Source organism: Montipora capricornis, chromosome 1 (genome assembly GCF_036669925.1).
Source record: "Montipora capricornis isolate CH-2021 chromosome 1, ASM3666992v2, whole genome shotgun sequence".
NCBI lineage: Eukaryota > Metazoa > Cnidaria > Anthozoa > Scleractinia > Acroporidae > Montipora > Montipora capricornis.
In genome coordinates, this window is record NC_090883.1 from 28,849,671 (window position 1) to 28,867,170 (window position 17,500).

At 41.7% G+C, this 17,500-nt stretch overlaps 1 protein-coding gene and 1 pseudogene across 1 annotated transcript in view; both read left to right on the top strand.

Annotated features, from left to right (window-relative positions):
* Positions 1-8,626, top strand: part of LOC138049389 (serine/threonine-protein phosphatase 6 regulatory ankyrin repeat subunit B-like) — a 17,011-nt pseudogene extending 8,385 nt beyond the window's left edge.
* Positions 1-17,500, top strand: part of LOC138037597 (uncharacterized) — a 138,469-nt gene that overhangs the window by 16,564 nt on the left and 104,405 nt on the right. The window lies entirely within an intron of this gene.

A 17,500-nucleotide genomic window follows, 5' to 3' on the forward strand; every position in this document is an offset into this window, starting at 1 on the left:
TGATTTAAAATTTGTCCGTCTTGCGAGAAATACTTCAGGCAATAAGACAATAACGTGAATTTTGCACGGAGTTAATTTACTGTCTTTATCTTTGGAGCTTTGATTTTTATCTAAAGGCTATTTATTTTGAGTGTAAGTCTTGGATTTCACGGTCCACCATTACTCACGTTCAAAATTGAGCGATTGGACCTCAGAGGGTTGGATCGAGGGAAAGTGACGTCATTTACTAACTAGCTTAAAATTTCAGGGTGAAAACGCAACTTATTTATATGAAAAACACAAGTTTAAAAATCTGAAAGCCCGAAACTCCCGTGCTGCATATTAATTCAGCCGCGTACACATGCGTTGCATTCTTAAACTAGTGAGTCTTTTATCCTCTACCCAGCTCTCTCAAAATTTTAAGTTAGTAATGGCGGACCAATAAATAAGAAAATTCCAGTTAAAATAAGCAGGTGTCTTTTTTATATCAGAACTTAAGACTTGGGTCACTTAGTGTTTAGTTAACATAGTTTTGAAATCCAAAGGAAAAAAATAATTGTTTTTGTGGTCGTAGTACCACTTTAATACAACACTAAAGCGCACCAACCTCTGGGGGAGAGAGAGAGGTGATTACAAGATAAATTAACCCTTTCACCGCCAAAAATGCAATTTGACACTTATAGATTTTACTCTGTCTAACGCCAGACGATTTTACTTGTCAATGGGGAAGCCCTCGGCGGTGAAAGGGTTAACAACATCTAGGTTCGCTCAAAAGCTATGTTCCCAGTTAACATCATCTAGGTTCGCTCAAAAGCTATGTTCCCAGTTAACCCTTTGACCGCCAAAAATGCAAATTAACACTTACAGATTTTACTCTGTCTAACGCCAGACGATTTTACTCGTCAATGGGGGAGCCCTTGGCGGTGAAAGGGTTAACAACATCTAGGTTCGCTCAAAAGCTATGTTCCCAGTTAACCCTTTCACCGCCAAAATGCAAATTAACATTTACAGATTTTACTCTGTCTAACGCCAGACGATTTTACTCGTCAATGGGGAAGCCCTCGGCGGTGAAAGGGTTAACAACATCTAGGTTCGCTCAAAAGCTATGTTCCCAGTTAACCCTTTGACCGCCAAAAATGCAAATTAACACTTACAGATTTTACTCTGTCTAACGCCAGACGATTTTACTCGTCAATGGGGGAGCCCTCGGCAGTGAAAGGGTTAACAACATCTAGGTTCGCTCAAAAGCTATGTTCCCAGTTAACAACATCTAGGTTCGCTCAAAAACTATGTTCCCAGTTAACCCTTTCAGCGCCAAAATGCAAATTAACATTTACAGATTTTACTCTGTCTAACGCCAGACGATTTTACTTGTCAATGGGGAAGCCCTCGGCGGTGAAAGGGTTAACGACATCAAGGTTAGCTCAATAGCTATGTTCCCAGTTAACATCATCTAGGTTCGCTCAAAAGCTATGTTCCCAGTTAACCCTTTCACCGCCAAAAATGCAATTTAACACTTACAGATTTTACTGTCTAACGTCAGACGATTTTACTCGTCAATGGGGAAGCCCTCGGCGGTGAAAGGGTTAATTAAGATAAAAAAGGGAGATTTACACTGTATATTAAGAACGAAAAATATTGAGTTTAGGTGCATTTTAATCAACAGAAAAGCCTTAAGTTAGCAAAAATAAACTTTTGAAAGTTCGAGAACTAAGTAAGATGAGTACATTACAACAGTCCAACCTTAACAAGGTACATTGGCTGCCCATTGCACCCTAGAACTGTAACATTCCGTTCACCAAAGACGCCAAGTAAGAAGATCAGAATCAAAAGGTCTAGATAGCAGCAACAATATAGATAGTCGCATAAACATAACAACTTTCTTTAATTTTCCAGACATGTTTCGACGGTACATCCGTCATCTTCAGTGTCACATATTTTGAAATCGCCGTTGAATTTAAAGCGCGCGCGATCTTACAAACTTCGTTGCATTGAAGTTTATGAGGCCATTTATCCAAGTGGATCCCAGCCTGCTAGGATCTATGGTCTCCCTAAGATGCACAAACCACGAGCGCCAAATTCCACCCCACCATTTCGGCCCATAGTTTCCTCCATAGGCACCTACAACTACAGCTTGGCCAAATACTTAAGTAATCTACTCCAACCTCATATTCCATCCACATTCATTGCTTCAGATTCCTTCACTTTTGTGAAGGAAATCAATGAGCTATCTTTGCATGGGATGTTTATGGTGTCCTTCGATGTTGAAAGCCTCTTCACCAACATCCCTCTAGATGATTGTATTAACCTTGCCGTCAAGTATATAACTGAGGGTAACCCAGGTTTGAAACTTAGTAAACATGAGCTTAAAAGGTTGTTTGAGTTTGCTACCAAGGAAACTCACTTCCTGTTCAAGGGTAACTTCTATGACCAGGTGGATGGTGTAGCCATGGGGTACCCCCTTGCCCCTGTTCTCGCTAATCTCTTTATGGGTCACCATGAGAATATATGGTTGGATCAATACGGGGATTCAGAGGTCTTATTCTATCGTCGCTACGTAGACGATACATTTTGCCTTTTCCGCTTTGAACGGGATGCAACCCTTTTCTTCAATTACATCAACAATCAACACCCCAATATACGCTTTACAATGGAACGGAAAGCTGACCATGTTCTACCTTTCCTAGATGTTCTAATCAATAGCACTGACCCGCACCAAAGTGTAACCACCGTTTACCGGAAAAAAACTTCCACAGGTTTGCTCACCAGTTATCTGAGTTTTTGCCCCTTTACCTACAAATTGGGGTTAATCAAAACCTTGATTGATAGAACTTTTAAGATAAACAACACTTGGATGGGGTTCCATACTGACCTTCAAAAATTGTCTGTCATTCTGCGGAGGAATCTCTTCCCTGAGAACCTTATCAACAAATATATTTCTAAATATATTCAGACAGCAGTCAAGGGAGGGAAAACACAGTCTCAATCAGGAATCGAGCCCCAGGAAACACCTAAGTATTTTCTTTAAAATCCCTTACGTTGGGCACTTTTCAGTCACGGCACAGAGGAGTATACGCAAACTTGCTAATCGGTTATGTAAACCTATTGATATAAGGTTAGTCTTCACTACTTTCAAAGTCAGGAATCTTTTTAATGTGAAAGATGCTGTCCCTGTAGGGCTTCGCACGCGTGTGGTCTATAAATTTTCGTGTGCAAGTTGTAATGCTTGTTATGTTGGTGAAACCAGCCGACACTTCTCCACACGAGTGCGCGAGCACTTACTTTCAGACAGATCTTCGAACGTTTTTAAACATCTGCAGAGTTCAGAGTTTTGTAAGGCATCCTGCACACCGGATTGCTTCGAGATCCTGGACTCTGCAGCCACTAAGTACCAAGTGAAGCTTAAGGAATCCATGTATATAAAATGGGAGAAGCCCGATCTCAACCAGCAGGTGAAACACATTAATCTGACTCTTTCCCTGTAAGGAACCAAGCGTCACTCATTTAAGGTGATTCCCTGGTTTTGCATTGCGCATTCCTTCTGCGCACGATTTTTGTGTCATCAGCACGCGCACATGAGCGCGCGCGCGTACAAAACATAAGGGATTTCCCTCAAACTAAGCTCGATAGCGAGATAAAAGCTCCTTTTCTCTTAAACGAGCACGGTGACCCCCACTTTTTATTTTATAAATTCAATGAGAACAATATCCGCAATAACTGAGAAAAAATTTGGCAGAAATCTATAGCTACTTTTTTGGCAAATGAAATAAATGCTACAGATAGAGACGTAACGGGCCCAGCAGAGCAAGTCCAAATTATGTTTCCTTTAAAGGATAAAAATATCAATTAATAATGCAGGGTATTTGAAGCCATTTTTTCTGGGACGTAGATGAATAAGCAATCAAAGAAAGTCGAACTCTGTGTGATATAGCACGCCGCATTGAAAAATAATCGATCTTGTTTGTTGTGCACTGAGATAACCAAAAGTCACCTAAATAACCATATTTGTCAGCATCGTGGCATGAAAACAAGCACGGTGACCCCCTCTTTTTATTACCTTTGTAATATCTCCTTGTACTGTAATGTCATCATACCAAGTTTCATCGGAAATCTATGACGGGTTCTTTTACCCGGGAATCACCTTAAATTTTTGTTTTGTTCTGTTTTGATTTAATACGCAATATTGACAACGCAATGTAACGAAGTTTATAAGATCGCGCGCGCTTTAAATTCAACGGCGATTTCAAAATATGTAACACTGAACATGACGGATGTACCGTCGAAACATGTCTGGAAAATTAAAGAAAGTTGTTATGTTTATACGAAGATCAGAATCCTATTTTAATAAATTTCATCAAATTGGATCTAAAATCTTAAGTAAAAAGTCACTTAATGCACGGCCTTACAAATGTAGAAAATGAATAGAAAAATTACATGAAAGGCCTCATTAAAATTGTCTACACACTTAGCTCTATGACGCGTATTAGACAAACATTACACTTCTGTTTACCAAATGGGCCCTTTGCAGCTGTTGATCACTTGGTACAAAAGCCGCCATATTGGAGAGCAAATTGCACACAGGAACATCTAAAACCACGCAACTTAATTTAAATTTTCTTTGTTTTAGATGTCCCAGTGCGCAATTTGCTCTCTAGTAAGGCGGCTTTTGTACCACGTGATCGCCAGCTGCAAAGGCCCCATTGTACTTACTGTACACAGCTTAGCAACGGGTAAGCAAATGGTCAGCTTGAATGGACCAAAACAACTTAAAAACGTACATTAACTAAGGTGGCTTGCGCAAATAACACTTAATGCTATTTGAAATTTAACGAACGTAAAACTTATAAACTGAAATAGCGCACGTGTGACACTTTGCCGTAAATAATTAAAACTGTGTTGTATGCTACAGCCACAACACTACGTGCCAAGTGGGAAAAATGCGTTACATAGCATTTAAAATATATTTACATTCTATGTCACTGCCACTTACAGTTTAGTTCCGCCGAATGTAAATACGTCACTTAAATACGAAAAATGTAAACAGGTTTTTCAACTTAACTCAAACCATTTTTCTAACTGACTTGGAGATGGTCAACTGAGATGCATGAAATGTCCCAAAGGAAGAAGAGAGGGGCTTTTATCAAAAAGTCTAATTCAAAGGGAAGGCTTGCGTGGGCCTCGTTATCCATGGCGTAATTATAATACTGTTGTTACGAAGTTAATTGATGCTTGACACGTTTTGTTGCAGCTCAGTCTCAGGACATCTACAAAAAGGGCTTTTTTGCGTACGGACAGCTATTCAGGATTTAATCTACTACAGGCAGCTGTCTTACAGGGAGACTATGACAGTGTTTACAAAGCAAGTAACTATCTAGAGAACTTTGTGGAAGAGATGAAATTTCAAACAATAAGTAATAACGCGTCCATTTTTCGTGGCAAATCAGCAGTTGATATTCTATCAGCCCTTGATTGCAGGAAACCAGGTCATTCTGATATTGAAAAACTGTACCAAAGATTGGTTGAGATTGATGAAACACTAAATGAGCTGCACTCGTGCGCCAAGAGCGGTGATGTAGAAAAGGTGATTGAGCTCGTTTTGAATGATGGTATTGATGTCAATGTCGCTGCAAAGAGCAACATCACACCATTGCTGTTGGCGAGTGGGATGTCCTCTGGTGTGTTAATCAAGACCCTGATTGATCTTGGGGCAGACGTAAATGCTCAAACAGCCCCAGGTAAGCAGGGACCTTTGCTTTTTGCAGCTTCTAGCAATAATTATGTGGTGACTGGACTGCTTTTGGAGCATGGAGCTGAAGTGAATATTCAGGACAATGAGGGAAATTCACCGCTGTTGTTGTCTGTCCGTCAAGGCTACTTCAACATTTCACAGTTGCTTGTTAATGCTGGATTTCACACCAAACTGAGAAGCAAGGTGACTATTCGAGACTGGTCGGAAGAAACCCCTCTTTATAAAGCAGTAAGCCAAAAGGACGTACCTCTCGCCAAGCTATTGCTTGAAAACAAGGCGGATGTGGATATTCGAGACTGGTCGGGAGAAACCCCTCTTCATAAAGCAGTCATCCGAAAGGACGTACCTCTCGTCAAGCTATTGCTTGAAAACAAGGCGGATGTTAATATTCAAGACGAAAACGGAGAAACCCCTCTTCATAAAGCGGTCACCCAAATGGATGTACCTCTCGTCAAACTATTACTTGAAAACAAGGCGGATGTGAATATCCGAGACCGGTCGGGAGAAGGCTCTCTTCATAAAGCAGTCGCCCAAAAGGCCGAACCTCTCGTGAAGCTATTGCTTGAAAACAAGGCGGATGTGGATATTCGAGACTGGTCAAGAAAAACCCCTCTTCACAGAGCAGTCATCCAAAAGACGTGCCTCTTGTCATGCTATTGCTTGAAAACAAGGCGGATGTGAATATTCAAGACGAAAACGGAGAAACCCCTATTCATAAAGCAGTCACCCAAATGGATGTACCTCTCATCAAACTATTACTTGAAAACAAGGCGGATGTGAATATCCGAGACCGGTCGGGAGAAACCCCTCTTCATAAAGCAGTCGTCCAAAAGGACAAACCTCTCGTGAAGCTATTGCTTGAAAACAAGGCGGATGTGAATATCCGAGACCGGTCGGGAGAAGGCTCTCTTCATAAAGCAGTCGCCCAAAAGGCCGAACCTCTCGTGAAGCTATTGCTTGAAAACAAGACGGATGTGAATATTCCAACCTGGTCGGGAAAAAACCCCTCTTCATCCGGCAGTCACCCAATAGGACGTACCTCTCGTATATCTATTGCTTGAACACAAGGCGGATGTGGATATTCGAGACTGGTCGGGAAAAACCCCTCTTGATGAAGCAATCACCCAAAAGGACGAACCTCTCGTGAAGCTATTGCTTGAAAACAAGGCGAGTGTGTATATTAGAGACTGGTCGGGAGAAACCCCTCTTCATAAAGCAGTCACCCAAAAGCACGAACCTCTCGTCAAGGCATTGCTTGAAAACAAGGCGGATGTGAATATTCGAAACCGGTCGGGTGAAACCCCTCTTCATAAAGCAGTCACCCAAAAGGACGTATCTCTCGTCAACGTATTGCTTGAAAACAAGGCGGATGTGAATACTGGAGACGGGTCGGGAATAACCCCTCTTCATAAAGCAGTCATCCAAAAGGACGTATCTCTCGTCAAGGTATTGCTTGAAAACAAGGCGGTTGTGAATATTGGAGACCGGTGGGGAAAAACCCCTCTTCATAAAGCAGTCACCCAAAAGGACGAACCTCTAGCCAAGCTATTGCTTGAAAACAAGGCGGGTGTGGATATTCGAGACAGGTCGGGAGAAACCCCTCTTCATAAAGCAGTCACCCAAAAGGACGAACCTCTCATCAAGGTATTGCTTGAAAACAAGGCGGATGTGAATATTCGAAACCGGTCGGGAGAAACTCCTCTTCATAAAGCAGTCACCCAAAAGGACGTACCTCTCATCAAGCTATTGCTTGAAAACAAGGCGGATGTGAATATTGGAGACCAGTCGGGAGAAACCCCTCTTCATAAAGCAGTCACCCAAAAGGACGTACCTCTGGTCAAGCTATTGCTTGAAAACAAGGCGGGTGTGAATATTGGAGACCGGTGGAGAGAAACCCCTCTTCATAAAGCAGTCATCCAAAAGGACGTACCTCTGGTCAAGCTACTGCTTGAAAACAAGGTGTGTGTGAATATTGGAGACCGGTGGAAAGAAACCCCTCTTCATAAAGCAGGCGCCCAAAAGGACGAACCTCTCATCAAGCCATTGCTTGAAAACAAGGAGGATGTGTATCTTCAAGACTGGTCGGGAGAAACCCGTCTTCATAAAGCAGTCACCCGAATTGACGTACCTCTCGTCGAGCTATTGCTTGCAAACGACGTGGATGTTAATATTCGAGACGGGTCGGGAGAAGCCCCTCTTCATAAAGCAGTCACCCAAAAGAACGTATCTCTCGTCAAGCTATTGCTTCAAAACAAGGCAGATGTGGATATTCGAGACTGGTCAAGAGAAACCCCTCTTCATAAAGCAGTCACCCAAAAGGACGTACCTATCGTCATGTTATTGCTTGAAAACAAGGCGGGTGTGAATATTAAAGACGAAGAGGGAGAAACCCCTCTTCATAAAGCAGTCACCCAAATAGACGCACCTCTCGTCAAGCTATTACTTGAAAACAAGGCGGATGTGAATATTGGCGACCAGTCGGGAGAAGGCTCTCTTCATAAAGCAGTCGCCCAAAAGGCCGAACCTCTCGTGAAGCTATTGCTTGAAAACAAGGCGGATGTGGATATTCGAGACTGGTCAAGAAAAACCCCTCTTCACAGAGCAGTCATCCAAAAAGACGTGCCTCTTGTCATGCTATTGCTTGAAAACAAGGCGGATGTGAATATTCAAGACGAAAACGGAGAAGCCCCTCTTCATAAAGCAGTCACCCAAAAGAACATATCTCTCGTCAAGCTATTGCTTCAAAACAAGGTGGATGTGAATATTCGAGACTGGTCGGGAGAGGCCCCTCTTCATAAAGCAGTCGCCCAAAGGAACGCATCTCTCGTCAAGCTATTGCTTGAAAACGAGGCGGATGTGAATATTCGGGACCGGTGGGGGAGAAACTCCTCTTCATAACGCAGTCACCAAAAAAGACGTATCTCTGGTCAAGCTATTGCTTGAAAACAAGGCGAATCCGAATATTCCAGACTGGGCCGAGGGAAATACTCCTCTTCATCTATGCGGTCTTCATGGATGTTCTGACATTTCACAATTGTTGATTGAATCCGGATGCAATATCCACCTTAGGAACTACAATGGAGAGACCCCTCGTGATATTCAGCCAACAAAAGATTTATTAGAGGTTGAGTCTTTCTCAGAGGTTGAAACTTCTTTAGTGCGTTGGGACAGCGTCAAAAGCTTAGAATAGGATGTGCGAAAGGCTGAAGAGGAATGGCGGAGCAAAGAGGTCTTAATGAAGAAACAACAAGAGTTATCTTCACGCGAGGAAGAATCAACAAGTTCGAGTTACACAACCGGAAATGACTAAAGAAGCAAAAGAAAGAACGAACAAGCTGCAAGCTAATGTGAATTTAGGTCACGGAATGAGCATACTTATGATCACCTTGCCACTTTCAATACCATTTTCGTGGGTTAAAATACATTCTTCGTCTTACTGTCGCTCATTCATCCAAATCGTCAATATCACCACTTACATCGCTGTTAAGCCTGATGGATACTTTTTCCCCTTATTTATCCCTCCTCCCAATTTTTTTTTTTTTGGGCCATTTCTCCCTCCTCCCAAATCTGTTCCTCCCCACTCCGTTAAACCATGCAGTTGCTTTTCCTGTGCGCCACAGCTCAAGAAGGCATACACTTAATCATTGGCTCTTTAGCCGCGTTATGCCAGCTGATGTTGTAATAGGTCCATATAAACCTTTGTGACGCCGTATTTTGAATATTGCATCTCTCTTCTTTAGGGTGTTGGTAGAACCCAAGTAAAAACAATTTAACGTGTATTTTTTTTTTATATCTTGAGGTTCCTTCGACGATACGGCAAATCATCATCACGTTAAATATTAGTAAATTAGAGCACAGAAGAATTTGTTAGAGAGTCAAACTATCATTTAAGAGTTAGTGGGGTTAATTTATAAGTCGGCCTAAGTTCATTGTTTATTGGATAAGCAATTCGTATACTTGCACACGAAAACCTTGAGACATTTATGAGGAAAGTTAACGATATTCAATTTAAGGTGTCTAAATTGTTTATGCAATTTTATAAGTGGTTGTGTTATGACGATTATCTTCTTTTTGTACATATAGTGCATTTTAATTGTGTTGTAATGATGTATTTAACAAATAGATTCCATGTTGCCGTGCGTCTGTTCAGTAATAGATCACAGATGACGTCAAAATCTGGTAACAACAAAAAAGTGGCACACGAGGCGATAGCCGAGTGTGTCACTGATGTTCTTACCACACGCGCGGCAACATGGAATCTATTTGTTTTATAGAATAAAGAATTAAACTTTATTCGCAGAAAAGCTGATGGTGACGTCAATTGTGCGTCTGTCCTCCAATAGATCATGGCAAGAACAAATCAAAATGCGAGAATAACTTGGGTTATGATAGAAATAGTGATGGAGTTTGATGGCTTGTAATATGTAGTTGTAGTTAAGAATAAGATTTCATTTACTCTTGTACCTTTTAGTAGCAAGTACGTATTTTGAACGTACTTTTTTAGACGTGGTGTGGGTAAATAAACTAGTGATTGGTTACGGTAAAGTCTATTGGCGTGTGCGCGCTTTCAGGCCCTGTCCCGTAGGAGGTTCGGCTAACGTTAGCTGGTCTCGTAACAGCTTTCTTCTCATCCTTGTGGAGTTATGACCACTCTGCGGGGAAATGACAGTGTTCGCCTTATCCTCTTAACCTTAAAATAAACGAATCCCTGGTTTATTTTTTGCCTCGTTTCCTGCATCAAACTATGTGTATATCGAACAGGCGAATTTTTGTTTCCTTGAACTTGCTTGCACCTTGATCCGTTCCAGTGTAAGCACGCTTTTCGATCATACCGAGAGTGGTTGCGCTGATCGAATGTAAAAATAACCTTTTTTTTAGCTTTTACCGCTATGTTACGCTTTCAAGTCTTTGAATGCCATGGTATATTTTTCGAAGAATGCGTTGGAAATATCGGGAACTGAAGAAAGTTCAAGTTCTTCTTCTCTTTCTATGTTTTGAGGTTAGTGATTTTTTGCCACTGGGGTTTCAGATTTTTTCTTGACAGACGACAACAAAGTTTCAACCCCTCGTTATTCTTTTTGAGGTACCGACAAATTGTCAATCCTCCCGATTATAATTTGTTTTTCTGCTATTAAAATGCAATTATTTACATTCTTTGTCCTTTGTTAAGGGGAAGAAGGTTTTCAGTTATACCAGCTACTATCAACTTGGGCATGATCATGTCTAAGTTCAAGTTCTTAAGTACGGGGTGGGGGCTAGTTTATGGCGGTCTCGTGCAGCTAGTGGGAATAAAACTGGGGCAAATCGTCAATTTACATCAACTTGTACACGTGAACGTCTCACCTGATCGAAATTTGTGCTGAAATATTTCGTATAGTTGTAAAAACAGCTGACTACTGTGCAAGAAGTGTGTCTCTCTCGAAAAATGCAGTGTGGGTGCGATGAATGTCGTACAAAACCAGTCATCACTTCCCTTTTGAAGTGCGTGTTATAGAGGAAATGGAAAAGTGATCGTCAGAGACGAAGGGCTAACGCTCGAAACGTCAGATTTCCAAATCAATCACGGTGGTCATTCGACCTTCATCAACGCGTTTGATAAAACCGGGTTTTCCTGTAAAACCAAAATATGCAAGAATGTTCAAATCCTTCAACAGGGCACTTTAACCCCAGTTCCAAATCGCAATATTGGTACATAAAAGAATTGTTGTATTCCTTCGTACACCGTGCAAGCAAAGCAACAGCTTTATTAATTAACTCCTTACCAGCTCTCACTGGTTGCCGTTCATCTGTCAACGCTAGGATGATGTAAATTTCAAAGCATTATTATCATTTTGGAACCCAGTTGCTCAAAAAAGGTGGATATCCGGCGAATAGCGCTATCCATCGTTTGAACAACTGGGGCCTAAAGATCAATTGCGCTTACAGTGGAGAAAGTGGGCTTTGCGGCCGTATTTGTTTCTTTTTTTGTGGCAAGGTATTGCAATATTTGTTCTCGTCGTATTTATTTGCTGTCGAAAATTATGTATGTGGATCTTCTTGATCCAACTTTTTTTTACTTGGTATAGGCATTTCATCTGTAAAGTTATCTGTTTGTGGGCGTAAAATATAGGGATGTAGCTCTACATATGAAGATCCTTAATAAACGAAAGAGATTTGAACTACAGATGAGCATAGGCAGATCGAATGCTACTTAAAGGGTATGCAGTGCCATGGATTGTTAGTCAAAATATGGAAGGCAAAGGAGACCTACTTATCGGTGGCAAACGAAAGTTAATCGCCAATTTTTTTTTCAAAACGGCCGGCTATTGTAGCTCACAGAACCATTCTTAAGTGTTTTTGGTTACGCGTAGCCAAGAGGAATGCCAACTTGAAAACGTCGGTAGATAAACTTCAGAAGCAATTTCAGAATGAAAAAGTCACTGAAAATTGATTTAGTAAATTTATGGTCAAAATAAAACGGATAATTACCATGATACTACTTTAAAGCAAGGATCGAATGGAGAATCTGAAAATTTTAGGCCCAAACTGGGTGGTACTGGTGCTGTTCTAAATTAATTGACATGAATATGAAACTTACACATTGTTCTCACGTGTTGGCGCCCTATGGTTTTCCCTCACGAGTTATCGCGTTCGAGGCGAAGTCAGTCAACCAGGCACAAATTCGACAAAATTGTACCGGTAAAAACTGGATAGTAAATTTGTGTGCAAAAACAAGGTTGGTGTAAGGAAAAGGGCAAAAGCCAGGATAAAGTAAAGCAGTGCAATAAAGGAAAGGTGGAGACTTTCGTGAGTGGTTCTCCAGTACAGCGAGAAACCGACGAACTAGCTGAATAAAACTACAAACACCGTGAGAGAATGCAACCAGAAACACTTTAGACGGAAGCACGAAGTTTCAGTGGAGTGGGCACTGGGAAGGAAGTTGTTCCCAGGCCCGTGCGGGCCGTGGTTCCTAAACGAGAATCGAACAAGATCATTGTATCGTGACACGAATCATCGAAACATTCGCCATCAGTATCACAGTCGATTTTTCAAGTAACGTCAGCCTCAGATTATCATCTTCCCCTGAAAGACCTGAAAATGCCATCAAACCGCTCAACCTTCGAGAAAGTAAATGGAAAAAAGAAACTTAATTTCCACAGTATTCACAGTATTGAAGCAATCAAAGGCCGTGAGGTGGAACTTTCATATGCGGGAAAGGTAAATGGACTAACGTCCAATCTAGGTGTTGAGTTTTATGTACTTATTGACTCAGTGGGAGGGCCGGACGGGAAAATATTTGGCCCGAGGTCATGGCTTACGGACCGAGCGCCATGGCTTACGGACCGAGGGCCAAATATTTTCCCGTCCGGCCCGACCCACCTCAGTCAAGCATTTTATCATATGACCACCGCGCTTTTCCTTTTTTTTTTTTTTTACGGGTAGCAAAATTCGGAATCTTCACTTACGTCTCTCATTTTGAAAAGTCGGGATTTATATAACAACGAAGTTGTTTTAGTTCGCATCTCGCGCGCGCTTTCATAGCAAAACTATTTAGAAAATCCCCGTATGAGGGCCGTACGCGATCCTAGCAGGGCCGGACGGCTTTCTCCGGCCCAGCTCGCGCCATCGCGTACGGCACTCATACGAGGATTTTCGCAATAGTTTTGCACTGAAAGCGCGCGCGGGGCCGTACGGGTCATATGATAAAATATACATATCAGTTTCTCTGTGCTACAAATTTTCTTTTCTTTTCCTACAAATTTTCTTTACTCTGACGGAGATCCTTTCTTCAGCCTTCCAGTTGGCCTTGGGGTGATCACAATCTGGCCACTGGAGTCCGAGAGACTTGTGGGAGCCTCCACACTTGGTTCACGTGACGGAAATCTTGTTTGGATAGCAAGTGATCCCATACGAACCAAGACCCTCATGATCCCTTTGTTTGTACGAAAACGCTTGCTACACAAACAAACAACCATCCTGTAAAAGCAGGGGCACCCTACGATGAGGTTGGCCAAAATATCTTTTCCGCAGTGGAAATTTAGCTGGATACTAAGTTATTAATTTTCATACTCTTTCGCTGGGAAACTTGAAATATGCAGCACTTCAATCCGTGCTGGCTGGATGAGAACAGAAACTGGGCAGGACTGGAGGAGAACTCGCGCACGAGAAGCTTACCGCTGGTTCAACTTACCGCATGTTGAAAAAGAAAAAAACCGTTTTGACCGCTTTGGCGAGCGGTTTAGATTGATGAAGTTCTTTACTGGCTGGGAAATAGTGACACCAGGTCGGTTCGCTAGGAGTTTCTCTCACTATCTGGCTGCATGGGAGCAATCATTGCTCATAATCATCCTGGGGGTGCGGAACACTTTTTTTTAATAGCAAAATCGAAGAACTCCTTCGCGTTTTCATGTACGTTTTTGACCTATTATTATGCATCTTGGAAATAATTTTCGTTCGGTGCACCTGTAAAAAGTCGACGAGTAAAATGTGGAAGAGGTATTCTGTCTCAAAGAGGAAATGACAGGGGGCGGTTCTTTAGCTAATCTCAAGTTCGAAAGGTAGAAACTACAATTCATTGGATAAATGACAATCTGTAGGGTGGCTTATCCAACGTGGAGTGACCGATGAATCTCGTGGATAGCGTTGTCAACGTTTCAACAAATTAAGGCAAGATAAATGAGTGATATCTGTAATTTGAAATTGTTGTTTTGTTACTTATCAGACGTCACAACAACAACAATCTTAAAAATCTGACGTGGTACAGGAACACACCTAGTAGGAGCCTACAACTTCATTGCGCAGGGGGAATGTCATTTTTTACAGACGGAGTCGTTATATTTAGATTGATTTATATTTTTTCCCGCAAAACCAAACCTTTCCAGCCAATCACAAGTCTTGCATGAGAATTTGTTACCCGTGCGATTGAGAACAGTCACTCGTGCAAGCTAAATCGTATTTAAAGGTGCTGTGTTATGGCAATGGAGCTATTTTTGTGTGGCTACCAATTACTCACCCGTACTCGCTATGTGACTTAACGTTAACACAGAAATTACTTTTAAACAACATATCTCCAAGATTCGTAACAAAAAAACATGTCTGTCGAGCATACATAATTTAAGTTACAAACAACACAGGTAAACTTTGAAAAACTGTTAAGCTGGACAGTTTTCAAAAATGAAGCTCAGTTGCAATCCAGTTTAATCTTCTTCAATTTTTCCCATTCCTAAACCCCTTTCGTATTTGCTGTTTTATTCTAATCTTCCTTCAGTGTTTTAAGTAACTATTTTTACGTTTCGCTTTATTTGGCTGCCAGTTCCCTGTCGCTAAATTTAACTAAATTTCGTGACACAGTCGCCTTTAAGAACATATCTAAAAATAGCTTCATCTGTGAAAAATGCCGTTCCATCAGTAGACCAAGTATTGGAGTTGAAGGCTCCTGGTTATGGTCTCCTTTCCAAAATATTAAAATTCTCCAATAGGTAATTTGTACAAGTAAACTTTCCCGTTCGTATTCCAGAATAAGACAATGGAACGCACTCTTAGCAAATGACCAGGCCTGGGGAAGCAAATATGAAGAAAATGGCTTACAAATGCCTGGGTGGGGGTGGGAGGGGGGAGGGGGGGGGGGGTGATAAGCGGGTTTGGAATTAAGGGGAGCTACCCCATGTTGAGAGTCGAAACTAACATTGGGAGTAGATAACTAATTCATTTATTTACGTTTTTTTTTTTTTTCTTGTTTGGCAAAGTAAGAAATTAACATTATCAATAAACCCGCTTTCAGTGTGCGTCGGCACGTAATTGTTCTGTCACTCTTAGCGTGCGTAGCTGGAGGGATTTTCTATCGCTGGATTCTTTGAACACTCGCGAGCACGACTGCTTTGGTCGGTTGTTGGCCGCGACTGGCATGGGGACTAGTAGTTTTGAATTTTCACTTGCGGCCAAAACACAACGAATCAACCATCGACTAACTTCCGTGTGTTTAAATCATCCTGCAATAGAGTATCCCGCCAGCTACGCAGACTACTTTTATGTCGGGGAAAATGTGCAAAAAGACGTCAAGTGGTGAGAGCACTCCCACCAATGTGACCCGGGTTCGATTCCCAGACTCGACGCCATATGTGGGTTGAGTTGGTACTCTACTCTGTTCCGAGAGGTTTTTCTCCGGGTACTCCGGGTTTCCTCTCTCCTCAAAAACCAATATGAGTTGATATGTGTTAAGTTGATTTGATGTCATTGGTGCACGACCCCACACGCTAGTCAGCTTTGAACATTATCGTGTGTAAATAACATTCTATAAGTTTTCAATATCCCTTGGGAAGTTTTCCTTTTTTTTGGAATCTTGGTGATGGTTCTACGTCCACTTATTTCGATTTGACTTAAGTGCAAATTTTGAATGGCAACTTCGCAGCAAGTTGTCTGTAAATAAACTTCCCACGGACATCAAATGACCTGTTTAAACAACTAAGAGGTAAGTGACCAATGACAAAACTATTATTTATTTTCTTACTGAATGCGTTACGCCACGCGGCGGAACACGATTTGGGCCAGGATTTACCCTAATTTAGCCTCCTTCGCAGCCGTTTTTAGGCTTCCCCGGGAGGGACGAGCCTAAAAACGGCTGCGAAGGAGGCTAACCCTAATTAGATGCACGCGGATTTCAATAAGCGTCACGAAGTGTCCCTTTCCTCTTCTCCCCAATAAGCCAGTTCGGAGTTTCAAAAAACACGTGCGCGCGTCGGGATAAAATCAAGCATATATTAAAAATACAAAAGATTTTGAATGCAAATTTCTGCAATCAATTTCCATAACAAAAGATGCTTGTTTTTATCCCGACGCGCGCACGTGTTTTTTTGAAACTCCGAACTGGCTTATTTTAACATCACTCATGTCTTGTAATACAGACAACATACGTCACAAAGTGTTCCCCAAATGCTGCTCATCAAGTAAAGATAACCAGCTGCATTTACTCTCACCAAAACATAACCCTAACTCTCCCACTTACCTTATTGTTAGAAATAGGTAGCAAAGGCTTAGCCCTGGCCAAACGAGAGCGAGAGCTGTTGAAAGCTGAAACTCTTGAGAGCTCATGAGAGTCGATGAGAGTGATCGGTATTGGCCAACCGAGAGTTTGTCGAGAGTTTCAAGTGCATACAAAAGAGAGAGTCTGGGAAAACCCTTTCTGACGTAAATGTGGCGACTAGCCAGCTGGTATATTCAGCTTTGGCGTTTTCTTTGGTCCCCGAATCCGACGCTATATTATTTTTCCCTTTTATCTGAGCTCGCTGGAAAAAAAAAATAACTGCATACGGTGTGGGGTCCCCAGGGCTCAATACTTGAACCCTTATTATTCTTCTTATACATCAACGACTTGCCTAACTCAGTGTAACCTTTTGTCTGATGTAAGAATGTATGCCGACGATACTAACCTTACGTATGCATCAAAAGATCCTGATGAGTTGTTCTCATCCCCGACACGTGACTTAGGCAACCTTAAACAATGGCTTGATTCTAATCCCTTAAGTCTTAACGTTGTCAAAACTAAACGCTTGTTCATTGGGACTCGGCACAAAATATACTACCTAGTAACACAGATATTTGCCTTGATGGCCATGCAATAGAAAGAGTTGACTCATATAAATGCCTTGGATGGTATACAGGTGGATGAAACGCTATCTTGGGGTCCCCATATCTTTGATGTTAACGGAAAGGTTTCAAAAGTACTTGCAGCTCTAAGAAAACTTAAGCCACTATGCCCCCAACCACTGGCAGTGCTCATAACAATCTACAAATCTC